At 34.9% G+C, this 17695-nt stretch overlaps 1 protein-coding gene across 21 annotated transcripts in view; it reads right to left on the reverse strand.

Moving 5' to 3' along the window:
• Positions 1-13381, reverse strand: part of LOC138936556 (uncharacterized) — a 170561-nt gene extending 157180 nt beyond the window's left edge. For 9 of the 21 annotated variants that reach the window (XM_070302034.1, XM_070302043.1, XM_070302035.1 and 6 more), the window contains exon 1: positions 474-717. The gene's annotated coding sequence lies outside the window, so the exon portion shown is untranslated. Of the gene's footprint in view, positions 1-46; positions 310-473; positions 724-4074; positions 4924-13150 lie in introns of those variants that run through there. The other 12 variants (XM_070302037.1, XM_070302047.1, XM_070302040.1 and 9 more) reach the window with 9 other exon arrangements.
• Between the last annotated feature and the right edge of the window lie 4314 nt (positions 13382-17695).

Genomic DNA, 17695 nt, shown 5'->3' on the forward strand with positions numbered 1-17695 from the left:
TAAAGTTAAATTTTGAGAAATTATTTAAAAAAAGACGATTATCTACATTTTCGATCAATAATATCTTTTACGAAGAATCGTCTCCTTGCTTATTATATACATCACAATGTCGAATGTTCTTTATATAGTCGCTTGAAATTGTCTCATAAGTTGATCGCCGCGTCGGTATTTAACCCCGGTCAAGTACGCGATATACGTGATACACGGCCATGTGCGCATCAGCCGCACATGTTTGCGAGCACGTGCCAACACGAGCGGAGTTAATGTTCCCGGGTCGTGCAAGAGTGCGCCAACAAACCTCGGAGTAGTCTAAACACGTGTGTATATATATTCTAAATATCGAAGCGGAAAATCTCTTCGGTTCGTAGCCGTTATTCGCCTACGATCAATGTCTCTCTCTCTCTCTCTCCCTCAAGGAACCGCATGGCGTCGCAAAGTGCAACGACCGTAACGAATTCGTTCAAGGAACTTACAAAGCGTCTAAAAAGCGAGAATATCGCTTCGAATCCCTTTTTCCCGTGATACCGTTATGCTCGCTTCCGGCCGTATTTCCCCTCCAAGTGACGTAAGCGTCAAGGATATAATACAAGTCGAAAGTGGAAAGGAGAGAAATAGGAAAATATGTTTTGCGTCGCGAGGCAAGCCCTATTCAAAGAAACTTCTTAATTGAAGAATATATATGAAAGTGAAAAATTCCTAATTTGCAAATATAATCCTATCAAAGTTAAAATAAGAAATGAAATTTTTAAATAATAAAAAAAGAGATGAATTTTATATATGAAAAGTAACGATAGAGATGAAGTGATAGAAGCAGAAAGCAAAAGTGAAATTATATATTATTAAGAAAGATGTATAAATTAGTAATAAAAATGTTCATTTCACTCGCTGAGAAACTACAATAAATTAAATTACTTTTGTACTATGTACAAACATATTTTGAAAATATTTAACTATAAAATATTAATATTGTAAATATACAATATAATGAAAGTATAAAAGGATATTGTAAAAGGAAAGAGAGATATACAAATAATGAATAATAATGTATACAGCTATGAAAAAATTAGAAAGAACTATTATAAATTGTGAACGAATCGATAAGAAAAGAGGAAAGTCCTCGCCTAATTTTGCGATTACTAATAATTAATAACCTATTAATATTGTAATCTTTTATTCGTGTAATATTCATCTAATGAAAATATCGGTCTCGTGTCTGCCGCATCGCGTGTATTAATTCGCTTCGAAACTCACTGGCCAATTAATGAATTAATAAAATGATACGTGTGGTATGCTTGTTCGGCTTCGTTTCGATAATTCGGCTCTTTTTACATTTGTATCTTACATTTTGTTACACTTGAGATGAAAGATGACAGTTTAAAAAGAAAAAGAAGATGAGGATGAATCTGCGAAAGAGTTAATGGAAAAAAATAATTTATCAATTAACGTTCATCGCAGCGCATTTTTATCTTTAGACGCACCCGCCGATTCACCTATGCAACGCGTGACACTCCGATTGAGTGTCTCGTTTACCGGCACGTTCCGATCCGAGACTGCGCGCAAATGAGACTTGACATTTTGTTAACCACACCGACGCGCCGCACCATCGTTTCCCGGAAAATGTTTGCAACCTACCTGCCAGAGAATTCGCATTATGCGTTACTAGCAGCTACGAGTTACAACGTGCCGCGCGAACGGCGAAACGAGCAGCAGTATGTAGAAGAAACGCAATATTCACAAGCGAAACCGATACATCGGTGTTAATTTACGGTATAGTCATTTCGCGAAATATCTGCTTGCTATCGCCCCCGATTACGTAAATAATTCCCGCATCGCGTTTACACGAACGTCATGCAATTACGCTCACCCGATCTCAAGTTCTTACCCGGTCCGGATATATTACATCGAGCGAGATGTAATAGTAATATACCGTGCAAAATGTTTGTGTATGATAATAAACATAGATAAACAATATTTTATTCTTTTGATAATAAAACATAATACAATACACACGCCATATAAAAAAAAGTATATATATATATATATTTTTTTTTAATTAAATTTTCGCTTAATATATATGTGTGTGTGTCGATATATTTTTATAAATTTACAATTTCCAATATATTATTAGTCCAAATTTATTAATTCAAATTTATTATATTAATTATATTATTAGGTGATTAATAAAAATGCAATATAATAAACATGAAATATAATAAATAGAAATGTTTAAGGAGAATCTCTCTCTGTAATTATACATATTGCCTCTTTGGGAATTAATTTATGTCTACCGGCATAATTTCTAGTATAATGACTATGCCATGAAAAAAAAAAAACTGAAAATGGTAAATTAGCGGATAACGATGGAGTTTATGCGAGAATAACGCGGTAATAATGCAGAAACGTCCTTTATCTACGTCTCGTGATCATCAACGGAGAACTTGAACAGCAAGCCGACGAGATACACGATCGTCGATCGCACGATCGAAGCAAGAAATAAACGGAACCGAAGAACAAAGCTGGTAATTGACAGACACGTATCTCGTCAATTATCGCGATACTCGTTATCTCATTATCGTCATTGGATAGCATCGCGAGACGACAATTCCAAAGTGGCCTTTGGAGCCTTTAAGTTTGCCGACCGTTGGTTAGATTCGCGTAATGCGAACATCAAGATACTTTTACATCCGAGAGTCGTATCCGTCCTTTATAAGGTAATAATCGTCGAGAATAAAGTGATTTTAACGATTTAACGATATCCTCTACACATACACGCAAATATAGGTGCGATGGGAAAATTTTCCCATTTATCTGTGATATTCGAGATTTCAAAAAAAGAACTCTGCAGAAAATCAGTTGCGAAACAAAGACGGCAGAAACGATGAAAGATTAAAAATTAACATTTGCGTAAACTGGAGAGATATATGTACCAAACCGGTTTGCCACTTTACCTTGCATTAAATTTCCGCGTCTCGACATCAAAAATTCTTTTTTATATGCAGCATCTAATAAATCGCCGGCACACTAATTATGTGTAGTCGATTCGCATATAGATAACGTATACATAACGAGTCGGCGGACTGAACGCAAGTGCAATGTGCAATGTGCATGCTAACGGTAAATAAGAGCGTTTGCTTGAAGATAACCATCGAGGGCACGTCGGTTCCTTTGAACAAACAGACAGACAATCTCAAAGTTTCCGCGACGTTAATTTCAGCCTACGTCGTGCATTAGTTTATGAATACGAATGATATTCTATAAGTTATGTGTGGAACGGCGTTATTAAAAATATTATATAGTCGGTAGTAAAATATATTGTATTTGGAATAAGCGATTACTCTGATTGTGAGATCGATTAAATTAATTTTTGCAATAACTTCAATCAATAATTCAATCGAGCTAATATCGAGAAAAAGAATAGGGCAAATTAATTGACGCGGAATTTTTATTTTACCATTATCAAAATATGTCTTGTGTCGCTGACATATTGTGTTCCCGCATGTTGAATATAATACTTTGATTATTAAGAGAAAAAAAGAGAAGCTTTATAATAATATTTTGATAAAATAATTGCGCATTATAACTGCTAATCAGATCTATAAGTAAATTATTCATGTTGTAGCAAATATTATTTCGCGTCATATTCAATGACTCGGACAATAGAAACAATCACAGACAATTAAGATTAGACACACGTGTATCTTATACGTGGTATCAGTTAGCTCAGGATGGATGTAAAGTTTTGTCAGCGTAAACGTTTAACGGATTAACGAACACCGCTCGATCTTTGCTAATACGATAATGACGATAATCGACGATCGTGCACGGCATCATCGTGCACGGTATTAATCTGTAATCGCGTTGATCATTTCTAAATTTAATCGTCGTCGTCAATGATGCTGTCACATCGATGCTATTCCGCATACGGTAATTGCTCGACAGCGCATATGTACGCGAAGATACGCATCGATATTTATTTGGCATGAATGCGCGAAGGGAAGGAGCGAGATAAAGATTCACACGATTCGCAATTCGAGGAAAATTTGTGATTTACAAGCGAATAAAATACAAACTTACACTTTATCCGTTCGCGACACTCGACGTCTATTGTTCTCGCAGTAGCTGCTCGTGTGTACATAGAAATGCATATACCGTGAAAAGCGTCGCGGCGAAAAAATTTTGTCAAAGATAACGATATTTGCGCGCACTTTTTGGGATTTATTTGGAAATCATACAAGTCGCCGAGATGTAACGCGAAATGCGAAACGGAAAGCGGGAATAAAAGATGAAGCGCGGACTCTGTGTAACTTGGCGACGTGAAAGAACGGAAGAAACGGGCTGCAGTTTTTGCAACGAGTGCAATTCTCGCTGAAAGAAGCGTGCCGCGTACATGCAATTTATGAACCCGTTACTACCCGCTACTACACGCAAAGCCCGGAAAAAGTCTGCGAAAATTCTGTTTCGTCAATCTTCGTATCCCTGCGCGATGGATTAACTCTTTGTCATAACCGTGGAAGGGGGGGGGGGGGCTCTTATCGTTGTCACACCTCAGACACGAGCGCACTGTCACTGTCATAACGATAACTGTCACTGCGATAACGAACGACGCGCGATTTTTTTCTTCTTTGCGCAAAAAGGATAAAGAAGGATTTCGGAGCAGAGCGAAGGATAACGCGCGCGGATAAGAATGTTTAAATAAAAACTCTGAAATAGGCGCTGGTCCTGGAGGATACGAGAACGCGATACTGTTAACGAGAGAAGAAAAATTGAACAAAAACAAAGAGGGAGAGGAGAGAACGAAACGACGAAAGAAAGAGGGAAAAAGGGAAGATGAGGGAAAGAGGGAGCGAGATAAACGAGGCGCCGTCAACGATGTCTCTGTACTGACTGACGACGAGTTGTTCGTATAATAGAGTAGAGTAGAGTAGAGTAGAGTACGAGAGAAAGAGAGAAACGACGCGACGGGGAGAGGGAGAAGACTAAGAAGAATGTGAGAAAGAGCGAGATAAAGATAGGGAATAATATGAGGAGAGAGAACGGACGAGAATTGCCGGAGCCAAACAAGAGAGCATAGAAACGGAATGTTGGCGGACTCTTTCTCTCGCACGCGAGCAAAGACTCGACTGTGAACGAGTTGCGTGTTAACGCTGATAACAAATTACAGGTGGTACGCATGTATTTACCTATGACACATCAGCGTATTGGCGGCAAGTCGCAGCGATTCTCATAGCGATATCAAATTGTTTTATCAAGTTATTTCAAGGTATTTCTATTAATCAAGTTACCGTTTGCTTGAATATATTTTTCACGTCCAGAAAATAATACTTTGGTTCCCCCTCATCAAAAGACTAAAAAAATATTTTTTTTTTTTTTAATTAATAAAAGAAAATAAACTTCTTTCGTGCACCAACTAAAAAGAAGAAACATGAAAAAAATCAATGGTATAATTATGAATCTAATTGTTATTTTTATTAATATTTTTATCTTCTCACGCACGCATACGTCATCTTAAGAAGCGTATAATTATTATCGGAATAACATTGTCATGATAATCAGTTTATGAGAAGCAAATCTATGATCGATTTAATCTCGTTTTGGGCCAGTGAAAAAGTTCTTATCAATTCCTGAACAAGCAAATGGAATTTTAATTAAAGTACTTTGCGTGTGCGCTGAGAATTATCACGACGCTAGATATCGCGAGCTCGTATTATCACGATTCCATAGAACAGTATGATTTATCTCTGATTTATAGGCGTGGCGTATACTCTCTCTACGTCTCTCTACGCGAACACGACTATTCGCATCTTCTGAAAATTATATTCCTAAAGTCGAGAAAGAAATGAAATTTCCTTGGCAAATTTTTTATCCCTTCGAGAATAATTTAGAAAATAAATAAAAGTAATAAAAACTCCATACAAAGGTAATAATTACGACTGGATATTCTTTCGCGTCTATAATAAGAAAATTTTTCGCGTACAAACCAAATTGGTCACGATATCACTTGTGATCCGCAAACTATGTAGGATGATAGAGCGTATCCGATACGTAACTCGATGCTAGGAGCTAAAGAGAGTCTCGAGACGTTTCCCGCGAGACGACCTTTCAATCTTCCAAGACCTTCTCTCCTTGGAACGAGAGATGAATTTCTTTTTTCTACAGGCTTCAATCAACCATACATCGATCGAGAGTGTTTTACCCGAGCGTCCCCCCGTTCTTCAACCTTGGCGTTCTCCGATTTTCGTTTCTCCCATATCGAATCTTTTCGCAATGATTCTCCGCGTACCCCGTATCCATCTCGAGGATATTTATTTCATATTTTTTCTTTCGTCATTCTTCCTTTTCATTGGCCGCGCGATCATGATTTATCGATGAAAACGGAATATAGTGCAGTATTTGAATTGCAAGGTAAACGACTATTTGTGTAAGAAACGTCGAGTATGCAGCCGAGTTTCGATACCGGGCAACACCGGTGTGTTATTACGATTGGAAAAATATATATATATGAAGAAAAAATTCACAACAGATAAAAAAGAATTCATATGCCGACCTACTAACGTCCGCGCAACAAATATTTGCATCGTATTGTCATATACAATTACAATTTACTCCGATGATGTACGTTATCGTTATTTATTTTAATTAATCTAAAAATAAAATATACTTATTTCAAAATTCTGCATCGTAGGCGAAGAATTTAATATAAAATGAGATTCTAGATATACATTTTATATTTTGTAATAGGCTTTCAAAAGTATAGATAGTTTTCACGATTATCATAATTTTATTTGCTCAAAGGCGTAAAAATCAATAATTTCCGAAATACCCTGTGTTCAATTGTACAGGGTGACACAGTTTTTTAGAATATCAAGCATTCCTACTGTCGATAAATGTGAGTATACGAGAAGAAAAGAAAGAGATGATCGATAAAGAAGAATCACAAGCAATACATAAATGAGAAAAATTTATTCTTTAATCTTTACATGGTAATAATATCTCTCGCTTCTACAATATATCATGTTATAAGAGAGATCTTATTAATTTTACTCGAAATAATAAAAATAATAGTGTATAAAAAAAGAAAATAATATAGATGTAATGACTTCATCAAGTATTCCATCATAATAACGATTATTAATAATTTTTTGACAAGTGGCAAATAAATTTTGATTCTCTTTCTGAATATCACTTAATCAATACATACACAATACATATACGTATATAAATATATATAATAAGAATAATTATAAATATATAATAATAAGAAGAATTATTATAAGAATCCCTTATAAAATAAATAATCACGTTGCATCGAGTATATTTATGACAGTGGCATAATTAATTTGAGCGTTCTCCTATATACTGATTCATAAGTAGTATGTTTGGGATATATTTACTTCTCGATTTTATTTTTTTTTTTTGGGGGGGGGGGTAAAGGAGATCTACCGCTTGAAGAAACAATTTGGAACGGGATACCCGTCTAGACGGGTATCTCTTAGACGTGGTCCTCATAAATATTTATGAATTTAAAACACATAATTACTCCAAAGAGAAGCACTGCTACGCTATGCGCATGTATGCGACAAAATGTACCCGACTTTTTATTCGTCTCCTTTCTCTCTCTCTCTCTCTCTCTCTCTCTCTCTCTCGTTCGTTCGCAATGCCAAATCTATACGTTTAGGCAAATTTTTGGCACTGCGAATTTTAGCTTCCATTTGCGAGATTTTATCGATTGTACTTTATAAACATAAAAAGTGTAAAAAGAGAATAATTTTGTAAACAATATGCCTTGCAATAACATTAATGTTTTTCATCGTAATAATCGTTGCTAAAAATTAGATAAAATTGTAATATAAATATAATTATGTAGAAATAATTTAGTAATGCTACTCTCTTTCTTTTAACCTTTCCTATTTTTATTTTGCAAAAAGTATTACGTAGTAGAAATATAATAAAAATTACGTAATCTTTATTCAAGGAATCAATGAGAAGTAATATTTTATATCAACTACGTGTAAATTAAGTTATTTTCAATCGCCCTAAATTCTATTTCCATTTTGTTTTTTTATTGGTTTTATAACTGTTTCTCGTTCATGCAATTGACGTCATATATGCCGCGAATAATAGTGATCACAATTAAAAGCGATGCGAATTGCGAGAGAATATTCTCTTTGCGATTCAATTGCATTGTTTTCTCAAACTCGCGTAAATATTCTCTTATTGTTAGTCGAGAATATATAGAGTTTTATGGTAAAATCAACTGTAAATTCAAAGTGCTAATTATGTTATATACGAGAAAGATAATTATTTATTTTGTTTATATTCAATTTAATAATTGCAATAAATTTACGATAATTAAAAATATATATCGCTAGATTATTAATTTTACAATAAATATACAAATAGAGAGCAAAATACAAATCAGTAGCGCGAATTAGTTTTCCATTGGATAAGTTCTCAGAGAAAATGATAAAGCACAGACATATTAAATTTAATTGTTAAAACTCAACGAGACAGATTGCAATGAAAATGCAATATACGATTCATTTCGTCAGGTTTACATCAACGTGTTTTATTGCAAGAAATAGATAAATAAATAATATATTAGCTACATACAAAACTTTTAGCTATATATTCAGAAAATATAGATAGATTTAGCTTTATAGATTATCTGATTCATTTGATAAGAATTCTAATCATCTAATCAAAAATTGATTCGTCTTATATGACAGTCACGCATTTCATCGATCAAAGAATTATACAATATTTAGCGCTGAATGTATAGGATATGAATGCCGACCATTATATTCGCACGAACATAGTTTTACGATAAATGCGAAGTACTGGACAGAAATACGTATCGATAGTATTAAAGATTCAAGGACATGGCGCGTTCTGTGTTTAAAGCTTTGTATAAAAAAATTTTCTTATACATTACATTTTAATCTCTACAATGATGTAATCGTCAATGACGTTTCAATCAAAGTAATCCCGGAACGAATGCGGAAGGATGAAGGACGAAAATTAACACGCTTGTCAACAGATCGTGAGCAAACGAGCGCAACAGCAACTTATCTGCTACAAAATTCTTTGCCGATTGTGGAGAAGCGTTACAAGCTCGAAGTGCTCCGTCGTTGCAGCAAAGTGCATATTAGCCCCCCAATTCTGACCGAGGAATGCGTTCCCGTGTGGAATCGCCTCTCACATCGGCAGGTTCGGATGCTCTTTGTCCGCGAGATCTGACCTGATCCAGTAGCCCACCATCTGCCACCATCTGCCTCCGCAAAGATTTTTTCGAAAGAAATTCCAAGCAACCCCCCCCCCCAAAAAAAAAAATGCGATCTAAAGAATGCACTTTTCTACGAAACATTTATTTTGGAAATAATGGTTACGACATTATTGCCTTTACATGTATGTATATTTATGTATACGCGTAGAAAAATACACTCACATTTATTTAAAAAAATCAAATGAATATCTTTTCAGAATTATTACAAATACATAATAATATTATAAAATTTATAAAAATAAAGAAAGACATCGAGAAACATTAGAAATCAAAAACTTTAAATCGCAATGTAATTTGCTTCGACAATATACGTTGTTTCACACGCAGCATATAGAATTAATTTTGCACGATTTATTTCTTAAAGTATATTATAAGATTTGAGATAAGTAAAGCTATACTTTTTTTTAAAGAATTTAGAAACGATACATTTTCTGTATCTACTATCGTCTAAATGTGAAAATCGTACAAGGCGATTAATAATCGAACTTTGATTCTAAAAGAAAACTGACTCCTTTCATAAACGTAATGCTTGTAATACGACGATTATTTACAGATTAAGGTAGTTAATTACATAAATAGGATATCCAATGTCGAAATAGACTACGCGCATCGAAAATTTTCGAACGATTTACAATCGCAACTCAACGTCGCTCATGATCAAAATCAAAGAGTGAAAACGACCGACGTTTATTAGTCGAGCCTCAAGCTCCCTTCCTTCCCTGCCCTCGTGTGTCATTTTATCTCGCTCCCGTGAATGAATTTGTGAACATAAACGGTCCGTCTCACATCCGCCTATTTCGGTACTGACAGACACGCGTACCCTTCGCCTTTCGTTGAGGGAGAAAATTATTTCTAGCAGCCGGGCAACGATCTTTTCTCCGAACATCGGTACGCCCCGATTTATTACATTCGAATCGATTAATAATCGTTGACAAACATCCGCGACATTCTCACGCGATGCGGCAGACTTTACAAGGATTCTATTGTATTATAATTTTCGTCTTTCGTACTTCAAATTCTTCATTAACGGGAATTGACAGGAATTTTTTATCAGATCTTCCATTGAGTCCTCTGAGATTTATGCCACGGATAATAAAAAAAAAATCAATATATGGGAATAATTGCTTCGCTTAACAATTACAAACACGTATCAAAATTGATTATCTTCCGATCGTAAAGAGAACCGCACTTTTACGCAATGAATCAATCACTATATCTGACGTGATAAATCACTCGAAAATCAATAGTATTGCACTCATTCTATTAAAATTTCGCTACGGAAGAAAAATTAGTAAATTTCGTTCGAAGAAAAAGATAATTTGGTGGGATAATTTGTAAAGAAAGTGGCACATCATATAAAGCGCATGAGGTAAAGTATAAAGAATTCCCTTAAACTTACAACGCCCTCCTGGCGATGTTTTTTTCAGTGTGACCTGCACGAATTCACCGGTCGACATGCTCTCGCATGAATGCAACGCGAATGCAATGCCAGAGAAAATCATCAGGGGTGTAAGCGTACGCGAGTAATGTATCTCGCGCGGTGAAACTAGAAGTTACCAGCTGGAAACTGGTTTCCAAGAGAAGGTTTTATTCGCGTACACGGACATACAAAGAATAGAAGAAAGAGAGGAGAATGTACGAAACGAAAGAGGAGAAAATCAAGACGGAAAAAAAAATTTTGTCTGGAAATTTACTAGAATAAAAAGAAATATAAAATGCGATGAAAAACAAGAAAAATAAAATGCGATGAAAAACATATAAAATTTTCCCCGTCCCTTTTACTCTCGTATACATATAGGGCTTTCATAATATAATCTTTACTATAAGTCGAATTAAAGAATCAGAATATGTAATTTTTTTTTTAATGTTAAATTATTTCTATAAATATCAATTTTATATAAGTACGAATTTTGTAGAATCTACGCATAATACATATTATATGAACGGATAATAATGTAAAAAAAAAAATTATTAAATTGATTCAACGTAATGAAGCCATTTGAAATAAAAAATAGAAGTTACTGACTTTGCTTTTATAATTCTCTCAAAAAAGTGAAAAAAAAAAGATACGGATAGAAAGAGAGAGAAAGAGAAAGAAAGAGAAAAATAAGCGAAGAGAAAGGTAAAGAGGGAACAGAGGGAGAAATCAAGGAATACGGTTACACTATTGGCGTCTAAGGAGAAACATGAGCGCAGAGATTTAGGGGCATGTATAATATTCTGTGACGTGTATATTATAATTTTTATATTTATCTATTATATATAATACATTCTACGTTTAAATTCTAATTAAGAGAGAGAAAGAGAGAGAGAAAGCAAGAAAAGATTTTTAAACTTTTTGCCACTTATCAAACGAATTTGTAGTTTAATTTTCCTGATATAAATATATCGAGACACATTAATTATTTATGAGCAATATAAGATTTTGACGAATTAAAACTAATTTTTTTATTTAATCTCAAGCAATTTTTTCGTTTGCGCAGGCTTTTAGCTTGTCGAATGTTAATTATATACAAAGCTATTCAAAACTAAATATTGAAATCTCGCAATAACTGATGTCGCACACATGTCAAATTTTCGCAAAGATAAAAGTCAACATTAGATTGATCGAACAATCCATAAACGAATGAAAGTAACCGCGGCCGAGACGGAGCAGCATTTATAACGCAGCGGAAATTAAGATTCTTCCCGCGGACAGAAACGCGCAACGTTAGTCACTGCTTCGAATTGCTCATGCCAGAAGCGGACAAGGAGGAGACAAAGAGAGACGGAGCGAAGTGAGATGGAGATGGAATACACAAATGTGTACCATGGAACAACAATCAACAATATAGATAAAGTTGAGCAAGATGCAGAAGGGACGGTGACGGGAGTGCGTCTCGCTTTTAGCGCGCGAGAACAGTACATTTTTCTTCTTTTCTTCCTTTTTTCTTGCGAGATTGAAAAGGAGCAGCACGTAGCTCGGGGTCCCCTTCGTAAAGACGAAGGGCCTCCCTCCTTTATTCCGCGGGATTATCTCTGTCCGAGCATATCCGAGAGGTATAAGGATTCCACTAAGGCTTGCCAACTACGGGACGATTGCTGTTATAAACGCACGTGTGCGCGAATCGCACTTTGTCTCTCGTGAATCGAAACTCGCGACAGATAACGTCTCTCTCTCTCTCTCTCTCTCTCTCTCTCTCTCTCTCTCTCTCTCTCTCTCTCTCTCTCTCTCTCTCTCTCTCTTTCTTTCGCGCGCGCGTCGATTATATAAGAGATAATAATTGCTGTCAAACAGATATCGCCGTGTGTATTATTGCAAAGCAAGATGTCTTTTAAAAATAACTGATCGCATAATTTTTAAATAAGACTCGTTATATTAAGAATTAGGAAAAGCTAAGTCAGTTATAACAGTATTAACAATAAGAAAGAATATAATAATAATTCCTCCGTTATTATGGTAATGGCATTGGCACGATTGTTTTTATAAGTTTTTCAGGTTAGAATTATATATCGATACAGTGTGTGTGAGAGCAAAGTATAAAAAGAGATTTAAAAAATATTTAAATATTTTCCAATCACATAGAAATATTTCAAAAATAATTATTGGATATTGAAAGAAACTCTTTCGAAACTGTTTTTAAAACTCTATGAATAAAACAAGGCCAATATAACAAGAAGAAAATGGTTTAACTATTGTATATATTGTGTAGCGTTGTATATATCTCATAGTTTGAGATAAAATTAAACTTGTATAAATCAAATTATGCGCGTCACGTGTCAATTTTAAACTTGCATGAGAAACGCGCGCGAGAGATTGCATTTAAATCGAATCCTGCCTACGATCACTTACTGCCACGAAATTCAATCTTTCTCTGTCGCACTCACCATAATTTTTCGCTGAGATCGGCGTCGGCGAGAGGTGAACGATACCGTTGCACCGGATAGATTCTTCGGCCGCGCGCCGACGAGATAAAAGGACCAACTTCACTCCGACGCTCACTGTAATCACACCGCAATATATATACACGTCGAAATTTAAAGCGGCGCGTCTCTGCTCGGCTCAAAATCTTTGCGTTTCGAATAAAAAGACGAATCGCGCGTCGACCGGCAACGTGATGTGGGCTCGCGGAAGTAACGAGACAGACGCTGGACCGAACGGCAACGCAACAAGTGACAGCCCCCACGCGCGTCGTGCGCGCGCTGCCGCTGCCGTTGAACGCTGACTCTCGGAATGCGCGCGACTTCACGCTGCACACGCTCACCGAGGGCGCCACCGCTCGACGTTCCAGTAGCGACTAGCGACCGCATCTCCCTTTAATTTTTAAAGTCGCGAATGTTTCATTTTATTTTTGGTATATACAATATTTTTATTTCTTTGCGCACTCTACCAGTACGATATGAAAATAATACAATAATATAAAGATTAATAGACAAAGTAATAAGTTTTTAATTTGCTTATCTCTAAAAATCGCCTTTTTTCTAAAAATTAAATGTATATTGTTTATAAATAATAACCATATGTATAAATTTCCAAAGAGAGTTTTTCGAAAATTTTACTAGCGTTTAGTTTAGCGTTAATTTTTGTATCACATTCCTCTGAAATGTAAAATAGAATATTTTAAGCTGTATTTTAATTTTCAAAAGAAAAAGAAATCAATTAAAACATAAGCGAATAAAAATGATTAAACACAGTAACGCTAAAATAAGAATGTGAATGATAAAACAGCGTAAATGTTATTTCAATTACCATAATTATTATGCAACAAATCTGTATTAAGAAAAACCGATAAAATCGGCATTATGATTAAATTTCAATACATCTTTTTTCATCTATTGTACAGTTTTTAAAAGGTTTCTAATTCAATTTAATTCCGTTAGAGACAAAGGATCTTAATTAAATTAATTTTGATAAAAAATTCCTATAAAATAATTAAGTTAACAAATATCATGTTTGAATAACGTGTTATATGTACATATATAAAATTACATTTATAAAAACCACATTTGACGAAGCAGATCTTAATACCTATTTTAATGTAGCTTTTATATCTAATTCGAAAATTATAAAAATAAGTAAAAGTACAAACGTATTTTTTTTTTTTTTTTTTTGTTTGTTATGTATATCAGAAAGAAAGAATTGTATATTTTGTCATATGTTTATAAAATTTTAATTACATGATAAATAAGAAATATTTAAACGCGTATTCCCTTAAGCAGATAGGCGATAGATGACAGCACAAATGTCGCATGGAAATCGGTATATGTTTCATATTAACTTGGAAGAGTTCTATTTTATCATCTTGTTGAAAAAGGGAAAGTAAAGTTAATTTCTGAAAGAACTAAAATATTCCGCCAGTGAATAAGCGAGTCCTGAAATATGCAAATTCCAAGTAGTAAACAGATAAATTGAACGAACCGAATCAATAAAGAATTAGTAACTTATATTAGCACTTTTTCTGCGTTTACTATTATGTGGTTTATTTTAATAATACTTGGGAAAAAGAATTGACATTTAATCATATATAAATATATACAATTATATATAGAATATATGTATTAACCTTTGCATTTTAATTTGATCTATAGAGTAGAACAAAAAATGTAATTCCATTTTCATTAATTTACCATTCTCATAAATTTTCAAATCTATCGAAAATAGAAAATAGAAATAGAAAAATCGCGATGTGATTTTTCGCCGATTAATCCGAAATTTACATTAATATGAATTAAATAACATTGATGAATTTTTAGAAAAGTAAGTAGTGGAAGAATGGTCCGCTAACCAAATAAATACGTATCAGACTGATGTTTGTCGAGGAAATTGAACATTATTATGGAAGTGAAGTGTCGATGGTTGGATAGATAGAATGGAGATGAACGATCCGAGGCGCCAACCGCTCTCTTTAATAAGCCGCGGGCGACTTCGATCAATATATCTGTCAATCAGGCATGTCAACAGAAACTTTCCTTTAGCGCAGGTCGATCTCGATATGGCGCCTAGCCGAATATTTAATTTATCTCCTTGCGAGAAAGCACAAAAGAATCCATTACAAGAGATTACAAATTAATGTGAAATTCCGTTTGAAACAGGCGCTTTCTTCTTCATTTACGGATATCTGTCCCTTTTGAGATTAACATAGCACTGTGCTTTCTCTTTCCTATTCTCATTTCTCTCTATTTTCCTTCTTCCGATATTTAATTTTAGTTTACTCTTATATTATTAATTATTATAATTTAATTATATATTTTTTATTTATTTAATTTTATAACTTAAAATAGATTTTAATTCAATTTACTCCAACTGCGAAAAGACATTGATAATATTTCTTACATTAGAGAATTAATGTTTTGAAAGAAAGTGGATTGGCGAGTTAATAAATTACATAACAGAAAGATCAAAATATTTTGATTTTTATATAAGCAGTTGAAGTCGAAAAGCATTTCTCCCTCTTTTTGCAATATCCAATTCCAAGGATCTTAAAATTCTAAAGACCATTAAATAAGTTGTGTCCGCTGCCTTTTATCTTAATGGCAAATTTGTTGGCAAACCTAATATTAAACTTCTTAAGTAACATTTTAATGCGCATATATTATTTTCTGCATAATAAATGATTAAAAAAATTAAGCAAAACGAAAGAAAGGGAGATCGCTTCGATCTTTACGATCGTCAAGATTCATCGATCCTTGATTTCTTTCGCGCGACGCTGCGACAAAAGAGCATATGGCCGTAGGATTCAACGGCAGCAGGATGCCATGGTATTCTCGCCTACAGTATCTTGTGCTGTACAAGTCTGTGCCTTTACTTTCACTGCTGATCTGATCTAAGATACGTTGTCCCTCAGGGCAATCCTCCTACATCCCGAAGAATCGTCAGGGCGATCTAAACATCGTCGCGTATCAGAACGAAAGATGAATAATCGAGTAACGTTTCGCGAATATCGATTGACCGAGCGCGATCGCCCATCCCTTTCAATCACAATCGATTTGTTCTTATTGTCTGCTGGACAATATCTTCGCGGTGCCATCAACAGACAGTACGACCATTGGAATTTGAATTTACATCGTGCTGGGCGAAGACGAGTCGCGAATGCCAGAGGCATAAATTTTGCGAAACGCGTGTGCGTACTAGCGTGAACAATCGAGATATTGAAAATGATAAGGAGAGAACACGGGGAAACGGCGAAAAAAATATACGTGAGGAAAATATGATACGCGACGCGATCATCTCTTAAACTTTGGATGAAAAAGAAAGGAAAAGTTACACGACGGAAGTTGATGTTTTTGTCTCCTCGAGAAACAAAAAGAACGGAAGAATTGATCGAAATTTCTAATTCTAAAGAGTCACGTGGCTACGTAATTATTTAATAACGATATTCAAAGAGCGATTAAATTAGCATGTTTTTGCTCGACGCATTTTTGACACAAATTTTATAGCATTATCAGCATGAAATAGTAGATACGTTTAAATAGAATATTTCTTGTTGCAATATATTAGTATGTATAAGAATATATTTTAAATTTGGGGGTAATTATTCGAAAATGTGACGTTATCGAAAAACAGTCATTAATTATCCTAATATTAGAATTGTAGAATATTTAATCGAAACTCACCGTATACGTTGCATATGTTTTTTTTTTGCGAAAGAAAAGAAAATAATATCTTCGAAAATATCGTCGCGTCAATTTATCGTGCAATGTACATTGCCTCGTCACCGGCATATATGGAAAATGTTCTGCAATCGATACAAGAAGGTGCGTCATTGCCCAAGAGATCTTTGATTCTTTTTCAAATCATGATCTCTCTCTCTCTCTCTCTCTCTCTCTCTCTCTCTCTTTAATAACGATATTCAAAGAACGATTAAATTAGCATGTTTTTTCTCGACGCATTTTTGACACGTTGTTCGAAAAATATTATTCTTCGTGTAATAAAATAGCACAAATGGCCACGTCTCTAAAAATTGCATTTTTTAATCACAAAAGAGCACATCGGTAGTTATGCAATGTCTTATCGCGCTACGGTATGTAAATCATCTTTTATAAAAATTTTCAACGAAAAAAAAAAATGGATTCTCAACGGATTCAATTACCAAGCGGGCTTACAAAGTACACGAGTAACATGCTACTCGTTGCCTCCCAAGATTCGTGCGAAACCTAAATCCGTGTATTTACGGTGTATCACACACGCGACGTGAGGGGGTGAGTATACGAGTATCATTAAGGATACGTTGGAGTCTCACACATATGCTATCGCGAACCGTGCACGGGTGGTTGTTGGCAGAGTGAGAGTGCCATATATATAGAGAGAAGGGGAAACTCGCCTCGGCACTCCAAAGTACACAGCCTCCGCGATTACAGTGGCGTGCTCCTTCGGTTCCTTCTATTCTGTTGTCGCCTAATATCCATTCTTCGAGCCAGTGGTAATAATCAGCC

The sequence above is a fragment of the Polyergus mexicanus genome, unplaced genomic scaffold, assembly GCF_030449975.1.
Source record: "Polyergus mexicanus isolate NDT 795.1 unplaced genomic scaffold, iyPolMexi1.0 SCAF_9, whole genome shotgun sequence".
Taxonomy (NCBI): Eukaryota; Metazoa; Arthropoda; class Insecta; order Hymenoptera; family Formicidae; genus Polyergus; species Polyergus mexicanus.